Raw genomic sequence first — 20008 nt, 5'->3', positions numbered from 1 at the left:
CATAACTCCCCTCCTCCCAGTTCCCACCCCACCCTCTGCCCTCACTCCCCACCCACTGTCCTCATCCATAGGTGCATGATTTTTGTCCAGTCTCTTCCCCCATTTCCCACACCCCTTCCCCCCCCCAAGCATAGTCAGTCCATTCCCTTTCTATGTCCCTGATTCTATTATAATCACCAGTTCATTCTGTTCATCAGATTATTTATTCACTTGATTCTTAGATTCACTTGTTGATAGATGCATATTTGTTGTTCATAATTTGTATCTTTACCTTTTTCTTCTTCTTCCTCTTCTTAAAGGATACCTTTCAGCATTTCATATAATACTGGTTTGGTGGTGATGAACTCCTTTAGCTTTTCCTTATCTGTGAAGCTCTTTATCTGACCTTCAATTCTGAATGATAGCTTTGCTGGATAAAGTAATCTTGGTTGTAGGTTCTTGCTATTCATCATTTTGAATATTTCTTGCCACTCTCTTCTGGCCTGCAAAGTTTCTGTTGAGAAATCAGCTGACAGTCATATGGGTATTCCCTTGTAGGTAACTGACTGTCTTTCTCTTGCTGCTTTTAAGATTCTCTCTTTGTCTTTTGCTCTTGGCATTTTAATTATGATGTGTCTTGGTGTGGTCCTCTTTGGATTCCTTTTGTTTGGGGTTCTCTGTGCTTCCTGGACTTGTAAATCTATTTCTTTCACCAAGTAGGGGAAGTTTTCTGCCATTATTTCTTCAAATAGGTTTTCAATATCTTGCTCTCTCTCATCTTCTGGCACCCCTATAATTCTGATGTTGGTACGCTTGTAGCTGTCCCAGAGGCTCCTTACACTATCTTCACACTTTCGGATTCTTTTTTCATTTTGCTTTTCCGGTTGGGTGTTTTTTGCTTTCTCGCATTTCAAATCTTTGACTTGATTCTTGCGCTCCTCTGGTCTGCTGTTGGGAGTCTGCATAATATTCTTTATTTCAGTCAGTGTATGCTTACTTTCTAGTTGGTCCTTTATCACACCATCGAGGGTCTCATTATATTTCCTGTACATCTCATCAAGTTTATCGACAGACTCTAGAAGCCTCTTGAGAGACCTCAAAAGTGTGGTTTTGAATTCTATATCCAGTAGCCTGCTTTCCTCCGGTTCTGCCCTTTGTGGCCTGTTTCTTTGTCTTAGCATTTTTTTATGCTTCGCTGTGTCGACAGAGTGGCTTTCCGTGTTAAGTGTCCCAATTACCTGAGGTAGACACTCTTGGTGCACCCCCTTGTGGTCTCTGTGAGCAGTCTTGTTGTAGTCAAGCCTTGATTGTTGTAGGTAATTACTACTTGACCTCCAGGCCAACTGGCTGTGAGAATCAGCTGTGTTTGCAGTGGGAGAACTTCTGTCCTCTAGGGAGGTGCTAATCTAGCCTTTGCCTCAGGCTATCCGGCAAATGACTCTGTGCAGGGCTTGGGCGGGGCGGGTCCCACGGGATCAACAGGGTGGAGGAGGGAGCAGTTATGGCTGCTCTCAGTCTGTCCCCAGGGGCTCTGCCTCTCTGTCCCAGCAACCGCTGCAAACTTTGGAGCGACCGAAGCCAGACAGTCCAGCTTCTCCCGTTTGAGTCTGGGTTCCTAGAGACTCGCCCGGATCTAGAGCTCAGAGTCTGAGGCTCCCTCCGGATTGAAACAGTCAACCGCGCCCTCAGCCACCAGCCCTTAGAATTTTACTTCAGCACTGCGCCTCCTCTGATTCTCGGTTCCTCCTAGTTGTAGAACTTCCACTCAGCCAGCCTTCCTGTGGTTCTGGATGATGTCCGTTCCATCTTTTAGTTGTATTTTTGAAGTGGTTGTTCGAGGCAGCAAACTCCAGCGTTAACCTATGCCGCCATCCTGATGATTATTTTATGGGCTAACTTGGTACCCAGTTATTTAACTAAACACCAAATCAAATCTAAGTGTTGCTGCCAAGATATTTGACTTTTAGATGAAGATTATCCTCAATAATCTGAATAGGCTTCTTCCAATCAGTTAAAAAGGCCTTAAGAACAAAACTGAGGTTTCCTAAAGGAGAAAGAAATTCACCTATAGACTGCTGCTTCAGCTCCTACCTGAAAGTTTCCAGCTTGCTGACCTGCCCTGTGGATTTCCGTCCCCACAATCCCAAAAGCCAATTCCTTGCAATCAATCAATCCCTCCCTCCCTCCCTCACTCTTCCACTCCCCATATCCTCCTACAGGTTCTGTCTCTCTGGTAAAGTCCTGACTGACACACTTTCTGAAATCACAGGGCTAAATGGGGTTCAAATCTAGGTCCATCTAGCTTCAGAGTATTTGTCTCTCCACCAGATGTCAGAGTGAGCTTGACAAAACACATATTGGTTCATGTCACCAGCCCATGTGAATCCCTTTATTAAATCCATCTCCCAAAGGATAAAATAAAAAACTCCTAGCATGGCTGTGCTTGCCAAGTCACTTTTGGCTGAAAGTAGAAAAAGATGCAACTCAAACTGGGCTTAAGAACATTTAAGGAGAAGAAGGTTATGTACGTTTATTGCCTCATGTGATGAAGAAGCTAAGTGGAAGTGCTGATTTCGCCAGGACTAGTTTCTCTCTCTCCATCTCTCAGGTTTGTATTATTATTATTATTATTATTATTATTATTAATTTCTGGTGCTGTATTTCCAGCCTGCACACTCCTAGGTTCAGTCCTAGAAAAAGGGGAACTCATTTCTCCCATATGTTAAGTACAAATTGTAAGAAAAATTGAGAGTTTGGGGCTTTAAGTGGTCTAATGTGGACATGTGTCACTGTCAGCAGTGTTGTGCCAAGCACTGGTTGGTCTGGACTGTGTGTGAAATGGGACCTTCCCTGACCAATCAATATGGACTGAGAATAAGGTGGAGTAAATCCCTGAGTGAAAATCAAGGGTTGCTACTGGAAGTACATGAAAAAATGCTAAGCAGTCCAAAATGTTCACTTCAGTAATATCCAAGGTCAGACATCACCTGGCCTTTATCCCCACACCTTCTCCCACCACCCCATACAGCCTATGCTCCAGTTTTACTCAGACATTGGCCATTCCTTGAACATATCCCATCAATAAATGTTATTCCTCTATGCTGCCTTTTTCCTGCTATTCTTTCTGTCTAAAATACCATTCCTTCCCTTCCTCCATCCTAGAAATGATTACCTTTTCTTTAAGACCATCTCAAACAACAAATTCTCCAGAAAACCTGTGTAGATATAGGTATCTCCAACTGAATTACCCTCTCCCTCTTCTTCGTTTCTATAGAGGTATTTTTGTTTCTATACGGAGCACTTAGCACATTCCTCCTGGTATTATGGCGATTTAGGCACCTGACTAGTTTCTCCTAGTCTGAGTTCCTGGAGGGGACAATAAATTACCTGTATAACCCTCACAGTGCCCACAAGAGTGTCTTGAATATACAGGATGTCCCAAAAATATGTACATACACACGTTGAATAATTATAAAAGTAGTGTTTATTAAAATACATTTCATTTTCAAAATTGAGCTGTAGGCTGTTAAAGTGTGCATACATTTTTTTGTGACATACTAGATTTATTTGTTTGAGTAAATGTTTATGAAACATGGTCAGTTGGTGTGGCTCAGAGGTTGAGTGTTGGACCATGAACCAAGAGGTCACAGTTCAATTTCCCACAGACGTACAAAGGATTGTAAAAAAGCTATGAACAACTCTACTCCAACAAACTGGACAACCAGCATGTCAAACTCCCAGCCAGCGGGCCACATGCCTCATTTAATTTACTGTTGAAATTGAAGCAGTAATAAAAAAAAAACTTCCAACAAACAAAAGCCCTGGTCTGGATGGCTTCACAGGGGAGTTTTACCAAACATTCAAAGAAGAATTAAAACCTATCCTCCTCAGACTATGCCAAAAAATTCAAGAGGAAGGAACACTTCCAAACTCTTTCTATGAAGCCAGCATTACTCTAATACCAAAACCAGATAAAGACACTACAAAGAAAGAGAATTACAAGCCAATATCCATCATGAACATAAATGCCAAAATCCTTAACAAAATTCTAGCAAATCAGATCCAGCATTACATTAGAAAGATCATGCACCATGACCAAGTGGGATTTATTCTGGGGATGCAAGGATGGTACAATATCTGCAAATCAATAAATGTTATCCCTCACATAAACAAATTGAGAGGCAAAAATCACGTAATCATATCAATTGATGCAGAAAAAGCATTTGACAAAATCCAACACCTTTCTTGATAAAAACTTGGATAATAGCTTGGTAGGATCTAATTCAACTTTAACAGGTTCTTTTTCAATATTATTTTATGTTAGTAAAATGTTTAGCCCACAGAGTGCCCAATACATTGTCAACATCTTTATTTAGGGTCTTCATTAAATATAATGGAGAAAGGAAACATGTAACAGATAAAACTTGATTAGGAAGAGACAAGTTCTCTGGAACCTCAAAAAACAGTCTACTTGGCATGCATTTAATTTTACAATTTCCATTTGAAAAGATGTGGACATCCTTGGGAGTCTCTGCTTTTGTATTAGTTTTGTGTTGCTGCTCTAAACCCACTGTCTTAAAACAACTCCAATTTCTATGGGTTAGAAGGTTAACAGGGATCTCACAAGGCTGAAAATCAAGTACTGCATTAGGGCGGCAATTAGCACGGGGTTCTAGTGGAGAATCTGTTTCCTTACCTTTTCCAGGGGCTCCCCACATTCCTTGGCAGTGGGCTCTTCCTCCAACCACCTCAGATCTCTGCGGCCCTTTCCATAGCTGTGTCTCCGTCTGAATCTCTTCTGTCTCTCCCTCTTCTCTTCTAAGGACCCTTGTGAATACATTGGGCCCACCTGGATAATCCAGGATACGCTCTACTTTAAGGTCAGCTGATTCACACACTCAGTTCCCTCTACAAACTTAATTACCATTTGCCTTCTAATCTAAGATAGTCATAAGTTAAGATATGGACTTCCCATACCCTATTACATTTCCTGGGGTGATATAGAAGAGAAAGGCCCAAGGATTTTAGTTAATGTCTGGGAGCTAGGGAAACTCTGAGGGTTATTTGAATAGTTACCATCCTTATTTTTTTTCTTTTTTTTTCTTTTTTTTTTAATATATTTTATTGATTTTTCACAGAGAGGAAGGGTGAGAGATAGAGAGAGTTAGAAACATCGATGAGAGAGAAACATCGATCAGCTGCCTCTTGCACATCCCCCACCGGGGATGTGCCCGCAACCCAGGTACATGCCCTTGACCGGAATCGAACCTGGGACCTCTCAGTCCTCAGGCCGACGCTCTATCCACTGAGCCAAACCAGTTTCGGCCTTATTTTTTTTCTTAAGCTGAGGCAGTTGGAGAACATTATTAGTAGTTTAAGGTGAGTCTGTTAAGTTTTCAAAACACCTACCGGGTAAATTAATGAGCACTGCATGCAAATCAATTTGATATCTTACTGTGTGAAGAGAAAGAGACAACTGGTGTTTCTCACTAGAGACAATACTTCTAGCTTTTCTGGTGGAAATAAGTTTGCTTTCTGACTTTAGAGACTGCCTGTTTTCTTGAGCTCTGCATTATTACTTCTTAAAATTGTAGTTATCAATAGTTTCGGTGCTACTTTGAATTATTAGGAAGAAGGGGCATGAGTGGGGGGATGGAGGTAATGGGGGGTAGTGGGGAATAAGGACACATATGTAATAACTTAATAAAAAAATTTTTTTTAAATAAAAAAACTTTTGGAATCGAAGATGGCGGCATAGGTAAACACCGGAGAATGCCGCCGTGGACAACCACTTCAAAAATACAACTAAAAGTCAGAGCGGACATCAACCAGAACCACGGGAAGGCTGGCTGAGGAGAGTCTCTTCAACTAGAAGCAAAAACAACAGCATTCCGATGCTCAGCGGAGGCGCAGTGTGGAAAATTTAAAGGTACGGTGGTGCGGTGGTGAGGGTGCGCGCGCAAAGCGGGCTGGCGGCTGAGGGCGCGATTGTCGTTTTCAATCAGGAGCGAGTCTCAGACTCTGGGCTACAGATCCGGGCGAGTCTCTAGGGACCCAGACTCAAACGGGAGAAGTGGGACTGTCTGGCTACGGCCCCTCCGAGGTTTGCAGCGATTGCTGGGACAGAGAGGCAGAGCCCCTGGGGACGGACTGAGAGCGGCCATAGCTGCTCCCTCCCCCCGCCCTGTTGAGCCCGCCCCGCCCAAACCCTGCGCACAGCCATTTGCCGATCGCCTCAGGCAAGGGCTGGACTAGCGCCTCCCCTGAGGACTGAAGTTTTCCCACAGCTGATTTCCACAGCCAGTCGGCCTGGTGGTCAAATCCCTCTAGTGTTAACTACAACAATTAAGGCTTGGCTAGAACAAGACTGCGCACAGAGACCACAAGGGGGTGCACCAAGAAAGCATAAAAGATGCGGAGACAAAAAAACATGACAGAAATGGAGGATATGGAGCTAAGAATCGCAATTTTGAGGGCTTGCCATAAATTTGTGCAGAGCCTCACGAAAACTAATGAGACCCTCGATGCTACGATAAAGAAATTAGAAAGTAAGCATACACGGACTGAAATGAAGAATATTATACCCAATAGCAGACCAGAGGAGCACAAGAATCAAAACAAAGATTCGACAAAAAACACCCAATTGGAAAAGCAAAATGAAAAAAGAATCCGAAAGTGTGAAGATAGTGTAAGGAGCCTCTGGGACAGCTTTAAGCAGACTAATATCAGAGTCATTGGAGTGCCAGAAGATGAGAGACAGCAAGATATTGAAAACCTATTTCAAGAAATAATGGCAGAAAACTTCCCCCATCTGGTGAAAGAAATGGACTTACAGGTCCAAGAAGCGCAGAGAACCCCAAACAAAAGGAATCCAAAGAGGACCACACCAAGACACATCATCATTAAAATGCCAAGAGCAAAAGACAAAGAGAAAATCTTAAAAGCAGCAAGAGAAAGAGGCTCAATTACCTACAAGGGAATACCCATACGACTGTCAGCTGATTTCTCAACAGAAACTTTGCAGGCCAGAAGGGAATGGCAAGAAATATTCAAAGTGCTGAATACCAAGAACCTACAACCAAGATTACTTTATCCAGCAAAGCTATCATTCAGAATTGAAGGTCAGATAAAGAGCTTCACAGATAAGGAAAAACTAAAGGAGTTCATCACCGCCAAACCAGTATTATATGAAATGCTGAAAGGTATCCTTTAAGAAGAGGAAGAAGAAGAAAAAGGTAAAGATACAAATTATGAACAACAAATATGCATCTATCAACAAATGAATCTAAGAATCAAGTGAATAAATAACCTGATGTACAGAATGAACTGGTGACTATAATGAATCAGGGACATAGAAAGGGAATGGACTGACTATTCTTGGGGGAAAAGGGGTATGGGAGATGCGGGAAGTGACTGGACAAAAATCATGCACCTATGGATGAACTCAGTGGGTGGGGAGTGAGGGTGGAGGGTGGGGTGGGAGCTGGAAGGAGGGGAGTTATGGGGGGAAAAAAGAGGAACAAATGTAATAATCTGAACAATAAAGATTTTTAAAAAATAAATAAATAAATAAATAAATAAATAAACTTTTACCAAAAAAGGGGGCCCCTTTGCCACCCTGCTCCCCTTGGCCGCCTTGGCCCCCTTTTGCCCCCTTTTGGCTCCCTGGCCCCCCTTTGCCTCCTGAATCTCTTCTGTCTCTCCCTCTTCTCTTCTAAGGACCCTTGTGAATACATTGGGCCCACCTGGAAAATTCAGGATACGCTCTATTTTAAGGTCAGCTGATTCACACATTCGGTTCCCTCTGCAAGGACACATATGTAATAACTTAATCAATAAAAAAAAATTTTTTTAAATAAAAAAAGCATTTACCAAAAAAAGGGACCCCTTTGTCCCCCCTTGCCTCATGTTTCAGGGGACATTATTTAACAGTTAAACTTGTTTTGTAATATAAAAACTTAACTAGAAATACCATTGAAAATAGAATGACATTTATTAATTATATTAAAAGAACATAGATGTGAATATTATAAAGGAGTTTACTGCCATGAATACTTAGGTAACATGGCCAACCAACTCCTGAACTAATACATATGAACCCACAACAAACACCCCAGGAATAATAAAATCCTTAGTTCTTATCATAGCTTCATTTGTCTTCTACTGTTTCAGTCTCCAAATACATCCGGCCAAGTGCTGCATTAGGGCGGCATATAAAAGCATCAGTTTTATCCTCCAACTCAGTTAACTGTTCCAATGAAGACACACAAGGATAATGGTCTTTTAACATATCAGGCAATTTAGAAGTCTTGTTTTGAAGTCTCTGAGAACGTCTAACTGGTGTTAGAAACTTGAGCTTTTTAGATGTAGAATTTATTTCGTCAAACTGCATTTTCTTTTTTACACTTTGCAAGTATGGTGTAGTAGACACAATGTATTTAATTAAGCAATCCCCCCTAGTTTCTTTGTTGGGGGTTTTAACATCATTGGTTGGATCTTTTGTTTTGTGTACTTGCTCTTTTTTACAATCTTGAAATACCACATTTCTATGATGTTTATTTTCCATTTCAGGTTTTCCTGACTCTAGATTAACACCAATATCTTCAATGTTGACTTCTTGGATTTCTTCCTTGGTTGCAAAAGCCTCCTCAGGATTTTCTCCAAATTTAACTTTTTCTTGACTCTTCATTGTTAGAATATCTGCAATTACATGTCGCATTTCTTCAATAGGCTGAGCTCCTGCCAGAATGGCCTTCTCAAAGATTGAGATAATATTTTCGATAGAACTTGTGAGTGGTTCAAGACGTGCAAGGCATATCCAATACTTAACAAGTTTTTTAGCATCTGGAATATTTTTAATCAGGTCACTCAGTATGTTTAATACTTCTTCTTTGGGGCATCCCTCATTAATCAGGTTTAGGCATTCAGAAAATGTCTTGTTTACTTTTTCAGTAAGTAATCTTTGTTCATCTTCTTCTGCCATGGTAGTCCAAAATGACCCAACTGGTTTTTCATTCTGTCCTTCAGGTTTAGGCTGGGTTATTACTGAGCTAGGAGGCCTTTTCAACATTTTTCCTTTGCTAGCTCTCCACTCACTCAGACGAGCTTTTCTTTCTTCTACGGTTTCCTTGGGCTGAGCCCTTCTATTGAGAGTTGCTTTTGCTATAGTATGCCTGCACTGTTCAATGGTTTTTGACTTTCCTATCTGTTTGATATTAGAAGATGAAGCAGGCCTGGCTATCATTTCAGATGTGATGCTTCTTGATACTGTCTTATTTCTTTTTACTTCCTGAGAAGAAATGGTTTTGACACTAGATAAAACTGTACTTAGTTGCAGTAATTCTTTCTCATGAGACCCTTTCCGAACTGTAACATTGGCAACGCCTTGTTTGAGGGAGTCCTGGGTATTATGAGTATTACTGTGGTGACTTCTAATAGGAGGACATAAAAGTTGTTCATTCTGAGATGTAGCCCTCACAAATTTAGTCGTTGTCATCATATTTGAGGCTCTGTGACTTTTTGCTATTACACTGCTGGTGTTTATAGGCTGAGGTTTTGTGGCCTTAGAGATAGGAGTTGAAAGTTTCTTTGTTATTGCAGAATGCTCATCTTTGACTTGTATAGGTTTTCTAAATGAATTAACCTTAGATTGAACAATTTGGCCACGATAAGATCCAAGCACAGGTTTCTTGAGCACGTTAGCATCTTCCTTTGGTTTTTCTGTAGTCACTTGTTTCTTTTTATTATTGTTTTTAATGTGAAACGCTTGGCTTAATGTCATATGTTGACCTTGGCGATCATTTGTAATTAGTAACAACTGCAGAGTTTGATTATTATTCTCCAAGTTACATGTATCAGTGGCTATAGTTGAATTGGTTAATTCATTAGAAGGTTTTAACGGAATACAATTGTTTCCCATTGTTACATTATTTTTGCTCCTTGTAGGTCTATGGACATTTTCTTCACCAGCCATTTTTGTCTTAAGTTTCAGAACTTTTGTCTCTTCTTGGACCAGACCCTCAGATGTCATCATTCCCTCGTTTCTACTGGAGAATTTCTGATTTTCCTATTTGTATGCAAAAAAAGTTTTTCTTTTAAACAGATACTCCTTGAGTTTTTATTTTCTTTGCTCTCTGAAGGCGAACTGGGCCCCTGTGACTTGGGGAAAGCTGCAGGTTGCCTGGAACCGCTGGGGTCTTCTGGAAAAAAGAATACACTGTCACCAAATAAACTTGTTAATAAAGTGACTGCTAGTTTATCTCCTGCATGGTATCTATGGGTTATACCTTTCTATTTTATCCATAGGCAGGAAAATTCATTCTACATTTCATAAACCACAAGAAGAGTGAGAACTAAACAGACATTCTAAAATAACATCTAACGATTCTTTTTTTAATATATTCTTATTTATTTCAGACAGGAAGTGAGAGGGAAAAAGAGAAAAACATCAATGATAAGCGAGAACCATTGATTGATTGCCTGCCTCCTGTACACCCCCGACTGGGGATCAAACCCACAACCCAGGCATGTGCCCCGATTGGAATTGAACTGTGACCTCCTGGTTCATTGATCATTGAACTGTGACCTCCTGGTTCACTGATCAACGCTCAACCACTGAGCCACGACAGCCAGGCTGCATCTGACAATTCTTCAAGACAGGTTCTCTATTGCATTTTAGATTATATTCCTATATACTATAGAAAATATGTAGACAATTATCCAAAATGTTATCTATCCTCTGATTCACATCCCTGCCGCCAAAATATAGGAAGAGGACAACTTGAAGATTATAAACACTGTTTGGGGGAAGGAAACACCACTTGAATTTTAAAGTACATTTCCTTAATGCTAATTTTGACCATAAAAAAAAGATAAGGGAGAATTATATCAGTCAAGATAGACTAGGTTATGGTGCTGTAATAAACAATCTCAAGCCTCAAATGGCTTAAAATAGTATATTCATTTTCTTTTTTAAAAATATATTTTATTGATTTTTTAGAGAGGAAGGGAGAGGGATAGAGAGTTAGAAACATCGATGAGAGAGAAACATCAATCGGCTGCCTCCTGCACGCCCCCCACTGAGGATGTGCCCACAACTAAGGTACATACATGCCCTTGACCAAATCGAACCTGGGACCCTTCAGTCCACAGGCCAACACTCTATCCACTGAGCCAAACTGGTCAGGCTATATTCACTTTCTATTGCTGCTCTAGCAAACTATTACAAACTTAGTGGCTTAAAATAACACAGTTTTATTATCTTAGAGTTCAGGAGGTCAGAGGTCTGCAATGGGTTTCACTGGGTTGAACTCCTTCTGGAGGCTCAAGGGGAAAATCTACTTCCTTCCCTTTTCCAGTTTCTAGAAGCCACCTGAATCCCTTGGCCTCATCCTATAGCTTTGAAGCCAGCAATCACATCATTCCAACCTTTGCTCCATTAACATTTCAAGGACCCTTGCAAATACAAAAGGCCAACCCAGATAATCCAAGATAATATATAACCCAGTCTCAAGGTCCTTAACTTTTGCAGACCGTATCTGCAAAATCTCTTTAGCCATGTAGAGTAACAGGTTCCAGGAATTAGGACATGGACATCTTTGGGAAGACATTATTCTGTCTACCAAAAACAGCTCCTATTTGTTTCCTGCTCATGCCACATGCAGGGCCCATGGTAATCAGTCAGCCAACCAAGCTTCAGAGCAGCAACTCTCTTGAGCAACACCAGCTATAACAGGGGGGAAAAGAGAACTCTCAAAAGCAATCAAATGCTTCCGTTGTCAAGTCATACTAATCGTTCTGTTTACAATTCATTGCTCGGAGCCAATCACATTGTCTCACATGATTTGAAAGTGTCACCACACCATGTGAAAGGAGGCAGAACCTGAAATACTCGATGAATGGGATTCCTATCACAGACCTGTCTCATACCCAAATCCTCTGATCACCCACATTACCCATGCAAATTGTATTTTTTCTGCATCAAGAGAAACTGTGCTTGTCATTAGTGCTCTTCACCATTCAAATTACCATTTAGATGCCTGTCATGATCAGACTAATTCAGAGCCACACGTAGAAAGGAAATTTAAAAGATGTTCTAGATATCTTCTACATGATAATGAGGAAACCCTAAGAGACGTGGACTGTAGTAGTGAATAACCCAATAAGACTAAGTTGTTTGAACAAAACCGCCCTTATTGCATGCTTATTATAAACGGTCTTGTAATCATGATATTCAATATCAAAACAATTTTAGTAGATTGATATTATCATTCTGAGGTGCTGGAAAAGTCTTATTTCTGGCTTTGAATGTTTGTTTCTTGGGTTTTCACTTTATAGTTATTAGGCCACATGTATTTTATTCATTTTTCTGTATGTAATAGTTTACAATAAATGAAGAAAAGTTATTAAGCTCAAAGATAGTACATTCTATGCATAGCCTATATTATTTCAATTTAGGGAACTGAAATTATAATCTTTCCAAAGTCAAGTCAAGCTATCTTTCAGAAAAGCTATCTTCTACAGTCAGTTGCATAGAGAAGTTAGTAGCATTCTGATGCATTTGTACTGCTGACAACCAAGTCAGATAAAAAATGATTGACTTTCATTTATCTTTAGCTAATGTAGCCAGAAGCAAAATATTTGAGTGCTGTGCTTTGAGTAGCCAATGACAGGGCAGCAGTTACTACTGCCCCCACTCAACTTTTGATACTCTTCAGGAGAAGAGATGTCTTATCATCACTCTTCCCAAATCAGGTGATTAGATCTAAAAGAGGGTACATTTATGAGATCTCCTCTGCCATTTAGCAAATCTGCTGATTAAAGCTGCAGCTGTGAATTTCCTCATGGGCACTGTGCCTGAGCTGGACACATGACAGAAATACTTGATAAAGAATGACTCGAGGTGTAAGAGCAATTTGCATAGGAGAGCAGATTGATGTTTTTATTTCATAAGTTCAAGCTACTGACTCCACTTTCAGTGTTGTAAACTGAGACTCAGAAAGGGTTGCCAGGTGGCCTAAGGTCTCATGTCCAGTGAAGAGAGAAGATGAGTCTAGATTCCTGTTGCCCAACACCCTGACGGATGTTTTTCCTTTCATGCTAACTGTACTCCCTGCACCCAAATTTTTAGGCTCTCGTGCTCATTACTGTCTTTATTTTCCCCCTGTTGTTTTAAACCCTACACTTTAGAGTTGATCCCACTTATATCACCATTAGAATTACACAGAGTTAGTTCTTTCAGGGGTCAGAGTCCTCAATAGAAGTGAAAAAAAAAAAAAACATTTTCAGAAGGAAATGGATATAAAATGTTAAGTGTTAGCATAAACTACTAGCTAAGAAAATCCAGCTTAACTTCTTAGTACTGGATTAGCACTTTCAAACTGTTCGTGACAGTTAAATAGCCCAAAGATGAAAAAGCAAGCAGCCTTACTCCGGATTAGCTCATTTGAAAATTTTATGAAAATGCAACTGGACCTTTTTAATGGCATTTGTTACCTATTGTCTTTCCTGTATTTGACTGCTAACTTCATAGAAAATGAAAATGATAAATTTAATGATTGAAGTATTTCAAAACTGCAACCAGTACAGTCTACATTCTACCTCTCTCCCCAGCGGCAGAGTATCTATTATGCACAGTTGGACAAACCACTGGGTCCCCAAATGCAGAGAATAGTCCTCTTATCTCCCTGTGAATCATGCATTGAGAATGAGAACAGCAACATTATATACACTGTGCATTCAGAAGTTATGTCTGGATATAATCAATTAAATATTGAGTAGAAATGTGGGTACTGAACATGGAAATGTCAGGTGCATTTAAATGAACTCTAGAAATTCACATAGAAAAAAATACCTTCTTCAGGATTCATTTCATTCTTGAAATAGGACCCTCATGAATAAAACTAAAGTTTGCTGTTTACTATATTTTCTCCATCCTCGCTACTTTTCCCACTCCATAAAACCATTTTCTGTATAAAACCTTGTTAATTATCTGTAAAGACCTTACACTTAGATGTAAGCTCCCTCGTGGTGTATTGAAGAAGCCACCTGTGATGCTCTTTCTGTGTAATTCTCCAGAATTTTAGAATGTACCTGGAGCTCATCTTATTGAATAAGAACTACACACCTACACAAGACAATTGAACTAAATCTATGTTTCATGTTACAATGAAATGGGCCTTACACCATGGCCGGTGTTCTCTGTAGTTACAGCATTGCCCTGTGCATGGACGGGTCGTAAGTTTGATTCACAGTCAAAGGCAGGTACTTGGGTTGCTGGTGCAATTACTGGCCCCATTTGGGCCGGCAATCAATTGTTGTGTTTCTCTCCCCTCCTTCTGCCCTCCCCTGTACTCTCCCTAAAAATCAGTGGAAAATATATCCTCAGTTGAGGATTAACAAAAGAAAAGAGGATGTGGAAAGATGGAGACTGGCAGGAAGGTAGGGAGGGAGAGAGTGTGAGAGCACGAGGGAGTGATAGAGGAGTGTGTGGATATGTGGTGTGAATGTGTGTATGCGCTAGGGACAGCTAGATTCTGCAGGTCTTCTAAGGGGCTGCTAAACCGGGCAGTCTTAGATGGTGGAGCCCTGCTCTCAGCACGGATACTAGTAGGTGGCCAGCGCAAGCACAGAGACCATGCCATCTTGAGAAACAGAGCTGCTTGAGACTAGGATTCTGGCCTCAGCACCACACTGTCTGGTCTCAGATGCAAACCAGGACCCTGCAGCCACTGGGGACAGAGACCTGCGACCACAGCTATAGACCCACGGACACCAAGAATCCAGACTTCCCAGCGGCAGATCTCTGTGAGTAACGGAGCCCACCCCCTTCCCCGCAGCGCCATAGTAACTGATATACCCACCCCTCGCCCAGGCCTCAGTGCTGCTATAGGAATCTTAGCCTGGAAGCACGCGAACACTGGGAACTTGCTCCCCGCAGCACGGGCTACAGGAATCTTAGCCTGGGAGCTAATGCACGAACACTGGGAACTTGTTCCCCACAGCACGGGCCCCGGGACCCCGATTCTCCAGGCGGGAGGCAGCACCAAGCACCAGTGACTTGACTATGTTTCCTATCACCTGCGCCTGGGATCCCTGATTCCTTGTGCATTCACACTAAGAGCCAGTGACTCCAATTATTGGTGCATGTGCATACAGGGACGCTGATTCTCATTGCGAGGCCGCGTGAAGCAACAGAGACTCTGATACTGGATTCTTGGGGAACTCTGACTCCTGGTGCATGCTAGGGGGCTCTGATTTTCAACACACTCCAAGGGGGTTTCAGCATGGTGCAGACGGGGTCCCTGATTCTAAGTGCACACACGAGGCCACATTGAGCACTGGTAACGCTGACTCTGAGCGATCCTGGTTCCCACCAACCCACCACAACCACACATCCTAGTGTCAGAGCTCTTCAGTACAACTAGGGTGGTGCAAAGCTGCCACTGCACACGGCCCAGGCCCACGCAACTCGACGTTTGAACCATCTGGAGATAGTCAGAATGGGGAAATGACAAAATCCCCAGAGAAACGAAAATGAGGAGTCACCAAGAAAGGAAATTAATGAAATTGAAGCATGCAACATGACAGAAAAAGAATTCAGAGTAATGGTCGTACAATTCATTCACCGGGTGGATGAGAAAATCAACAACCTATGCAAGAATCAGGAAGAAATGAAAAGTGATATAGCTACAATTAAAAACACCATGGAAGGTTTCAACAGTAGACTAGAAGAATCAGAGGACTGAATTAGTGAGTTAGAAGATAAGGTAGAGAAACAAGCTCAGTCTGAACATCAACTGGAGAAAAAAATTAAAAAGCAGGAGGAGAGCCTAAGGGAGCTTTGGGACAACATGAAATGAAGTAACATACGCATAATAGGGCAGCCAGAAGGACAAGAAGAGCAGCAAGGATTAGAAAATCTATTTGAAGAAATAATGACAGAAAACTTCCCTGATATGGGGAAGAAAAAAGTTACACAAGTACAGAGAGTCCCAAGCAAGATGAACCCCAAAAGACCCACACCAAGACACGTCATTATAATGATAGCAAATGTACATGACAAAGAGAGAATCTTAACGGCTGCAAGAGAGAGACAGAGAGTTACCTACAAAAGATCCCCCATCAGATTATCAAATGATTTCTCAACAGAAACACATCAAGCTAGAAGGGAATGGATGGAGGTATACAAAGTGTAGCAAATCAAAGGATTGAATCCACGAATACTCTATCCGGCAAGACTATCAATCAAAATTGAAGGGAAAATCAGGAGCTTTGCAGACAAAAAAAGGCTAAGGGAGTTTATCACTACCAAGCCAGCAATGCAAGAAATGCTAAAGGGAATGCTATAAGAAGAAGAAATAAGAAGGTAAGAAAGAACACAGGCATAAAAATATAAATGACTACAAGCAAGTACCTTTCAATAATGACTTTAAACGTAAAGGAACTAAATGCTCCAATCAAAAGACATCGAGTGGCTGAATGGATAAACAAACATGACCCATATATATGCTGTCTACAAGATACCTACCTCAGAACAAGGCACTCACACAGACTGAAAGTGAAGGGATGGAAAAAATATCTTTCAGGCAAATGGAAATGAAAAAAAAGCTGGGGTAGCAATACTTATATCAGACAAAATAGACGTCAAAGTGAAGGCCTTAACAAGAGATAAGGAAGGCCACTTCATAATACTAAAGGGATCGATACAACAAGAGGATATAACCGTGATAAACACATATGCACCCAATGCAGGAGCACCCAAATACATAAAAAAGAAACTCCTGGAAGATACCAAAGGAGAGATAGGCAACAATACAATCATAGTAGGGGACTTTAATACAGCACCGACATCACTGGATAAATCCTCTAGACAAAAAATCAGCAAAGAAACAGCAATCTTAACACTTGGAGTGCGGGAAACGAGTTAAGTCGGCTCGCGTGAATTGCGCGTACTCCGCGGGAGCCGTCTTAACTCGGTTCATATAGATTTGCGGTGGAGTGCGGGAAACGTGTAAACTCGGGCCGATTGTAACTGCGTATTACCAAATATTTGTTTGTTTGCCGTTCACAAAGATACCTACCTGCGTATGCGAACCGTTTCATACCCATTGGGGTAATAGGTATCATAAAAATCCCTGATTTTGCGCGGGAAACCTAAATAATTGCCTGCGCCATCTTATATTTTGGCGGGAAATTCACCCGACACCGTAGTGCTAAATGACTTACTAGATCAGTGTTGGGATCCAACCCCAGCAGGTCCAGGGGTTCCCAAAGGTGTGGACAGAGTCGGCAAAGAAGGAATGACACGGAGACAGCATTCAGTTGATCAGCAGCCTAGCCAGGTTCTCTAGCCAGGTTCTAGACAGAAACTCCAGCCAGGTTCTGTGTTTATTTGTCTTGTTACATCTGTATTTATACCAGTTTATTTTAATCCTATCAATTCTATTTCAAAGGTTAGGGCGTTTCTTATCTCCATTCCAAGGTTACTCTATTGTTCTATTAAACTACAAGGGAATAACTGAAGGAGATTAAACTAAGTAAAGATTATGTAGCTTAAGTGTGATTGTTCCTAGTTAAAGTGATTAATTACCTGCCTGGCACTTAGTTAAGGGGTTTTATTCCCTCCCTAACTCCAGGGAAAAATCCTCACCTGGGGAAACAACCTTTCTCGGGGAGGTGGTCCTGTTTAAAACACATAGCATTAAGAGGGGGAGCAAACATATGCCATATATGCCAGGTCCCTTGAAACATAAGCTGTGCTGATGTTTCTTCCCTGCAGTGACTGTGTCAAGCAGCAAGGGTGGACCAGCTTCGGGCAGATCAGATGGACTTAATTGACATCTTCAGAACATTTCACCCCAAAGCCACAGATTATACGTTCTTCTCAAGTGCACATGGGACATTTTCAAAAATAGACCACATATTGGGTCACAAACAAAGTCTCCCCAAATTCAAGAATATTGAAATCATACCAAGCATCTTCTCAGACCACAATGGCATAATATTAGAAATAAACTACAATATAAACAACCCAAAATACTCAAACACTAGGAAGCTGAATAGCATGTTATTAAATATTGATTGGGTTACCAATGAGATTAAAGAAGAAATTAAAAGCATCCTGGAAACTAATGACAATGAAAACACAACAATTCAAAACCTATGGGACGCAATGAAAGCAGTCCTGAGAGGGAAGTTTATAGCTCTACAGGCCTATCTCAAAAAACAAGAAAAAATGGTAGTCAATCATCTAACTCTACAACTCAAAGAATTAGAAAGAGAGCAACAAGAAAAGCCCAGAGTGAGCAGAAGGAAGGATATAATAAAGATCAGAGCAGAAACAAATGACATAGAGACCAAAAAAACAATACAAAAGATCAATGAAACCAAGAGCTGGTCCTTTGAAAGAATAAACAAGATTGATGAGCCTCTAGCCAGGATCACCAAGAAGCAAAGAGAGAGGACTCAAATAAACAAAATCAGAAATGAAAGAGGGGAAATAACAACAAACCCCACAAAGATTTAAAGAATTGTTAAAAAATACTATGAACAACTCTACTCTAACAAACTAGACAACGTGAAGGAAATGGACATATTCCTAGAAAAATACTATCTTCCAAAACTCAATCCGGAAGATTCTAAAAATTTCAATAGGCTAATAACTATGGAACAAATTGAAGCAGTCATCAAAAAGCTTCCAGCAAACAAAAGCCCAGGGCCAGACGCCTTCACAGGGGAGTTTTATCAAACATTCAAGGAAGAACTAAAACCTATCCTCCTGCCCTAACTGGTTTGTCTTAGTGGATAGAGCATCGGCCTACAGACTGAAGGTTCCAGGTTTGATTCCAGCCAAGGGCACATGTCCAGGCTGCGGGCTTGATCCACACTGGCGGGCTTGCAGGAGGCAGCCAATCAATGATTCTCTCTCATCATTGATGTTTCTATCTCTCTCCCCCTCTCCCTTCCTCTCTGAAATCAATAAAAATATATATTTTTAAAAAATAAAATAAATAAAACCTATCCTCCTCAGACTATTCAAAAAAATTCAAGAGTAAGGAATACTTGCCAGCTCATTCTATGAAGCCAGCATCACCCTAATACCAAAACCAGATAAAGACAACACAGTGAAAGATAATTATAATCCTATATCCCTCATGAACATAGATGCCAAAATACTCAACAAAATTCTAGCAAATTGAATCCAGCAATACATCAGAAAGATCATTCACCATGACCAAGTAGGATTTATCCCGGGGATGCAAGGATGGTACAATATCCGCAAATCAATAAATGTGATACATCACATAAACAAATTGAGAGATAAAAATCACATAGTCATATCAATTGACGCAGAAAAAGCATTTGACAAAATCCAACACCCTTTCTTGATAAAAACTCTCAGCAAGGTAGGAATAGAAGGATCATACCTCAACATAATAAAAGCCATATATGACAAACCCACAGCCAACATCATAATCAATGGGCAAAAACTAAACCATTTCCCTTAAGAACAGGAACAAGACAAGGATGCCCCCTCTCACCACTCCTGTTCAACATAGTACTGGAAGTACTAGCCATTGTGATCAGACAAGAAAAAGAAACAAAAGGCATCCAAATTGGAAAAGAAGAGGTAAAACTGTCCTTATTTGGAGATGACATGATACTGTACATAGAAAATCCTACAGACTCCATCAAAAAATTATTAGACTTAATAAATGAATTTGGCAATGTAGTAGGATACAAAATTAATGCCAAGAAATCTATGACATTTCTTTACACCAATAGTTAACTTACAGAAAGTGAGACTAAAAAAACAATCACATTTACCATTGCACCAAAAAAAATTAAGAATTTTAAGAATTAAAAATTTATTCCTAGGTAGGAATAAACTTAACTAAGGAAGTAAAAGACTTATATGCAAAAAAACTACAGGACACTAAAAAAAGAGATAGAGGAAGACATAAACAGATGGAAGAACATACTGTGTTCGTGGATTGGTAGAATCAACATCATCAAAATATCTATACTA

The 20008-nt window shown here is 40.7% G+C and overlaps 1 pseudogene; it reads right to left on the bottom strand.

Annotated features, from left to right (window-relative positions):
- Positions 1 to 8064: 8064 nt before the first annotated feature.
- LOC139018447 (cytoskeleton-associated protein 2 pseudogene) lies at positions 8065 to 15219 on the bottom strand (annotated as a pseudogene).
- Between the last annotated feature and the right edge of the window lie 4789 nt (positions 15220 to 20008).

This window comes from Myotis yumanensis, unplaced genomic scaffold (genome assembly GCF_028538775.1).
Source record: "Myotis yumanensis isolate MYYU_CA2020_CCGP unplaced genomic scaffold, mMyoYum1.0.hap1 SCAF_10, whole genome shotgun sequence".
In the NCBI taxonomy this organism is placed as follows: Eukaryota; Metazoa; Chordata; class Mammalia; order Chiroptera; family Vespertilionidae; genus Myotis; species Myotis yumanensis.
Note: the sequence above shows the minus strand (reverse complement) of the source record. Positions and strands in the feature narration are given on the sequence as shown.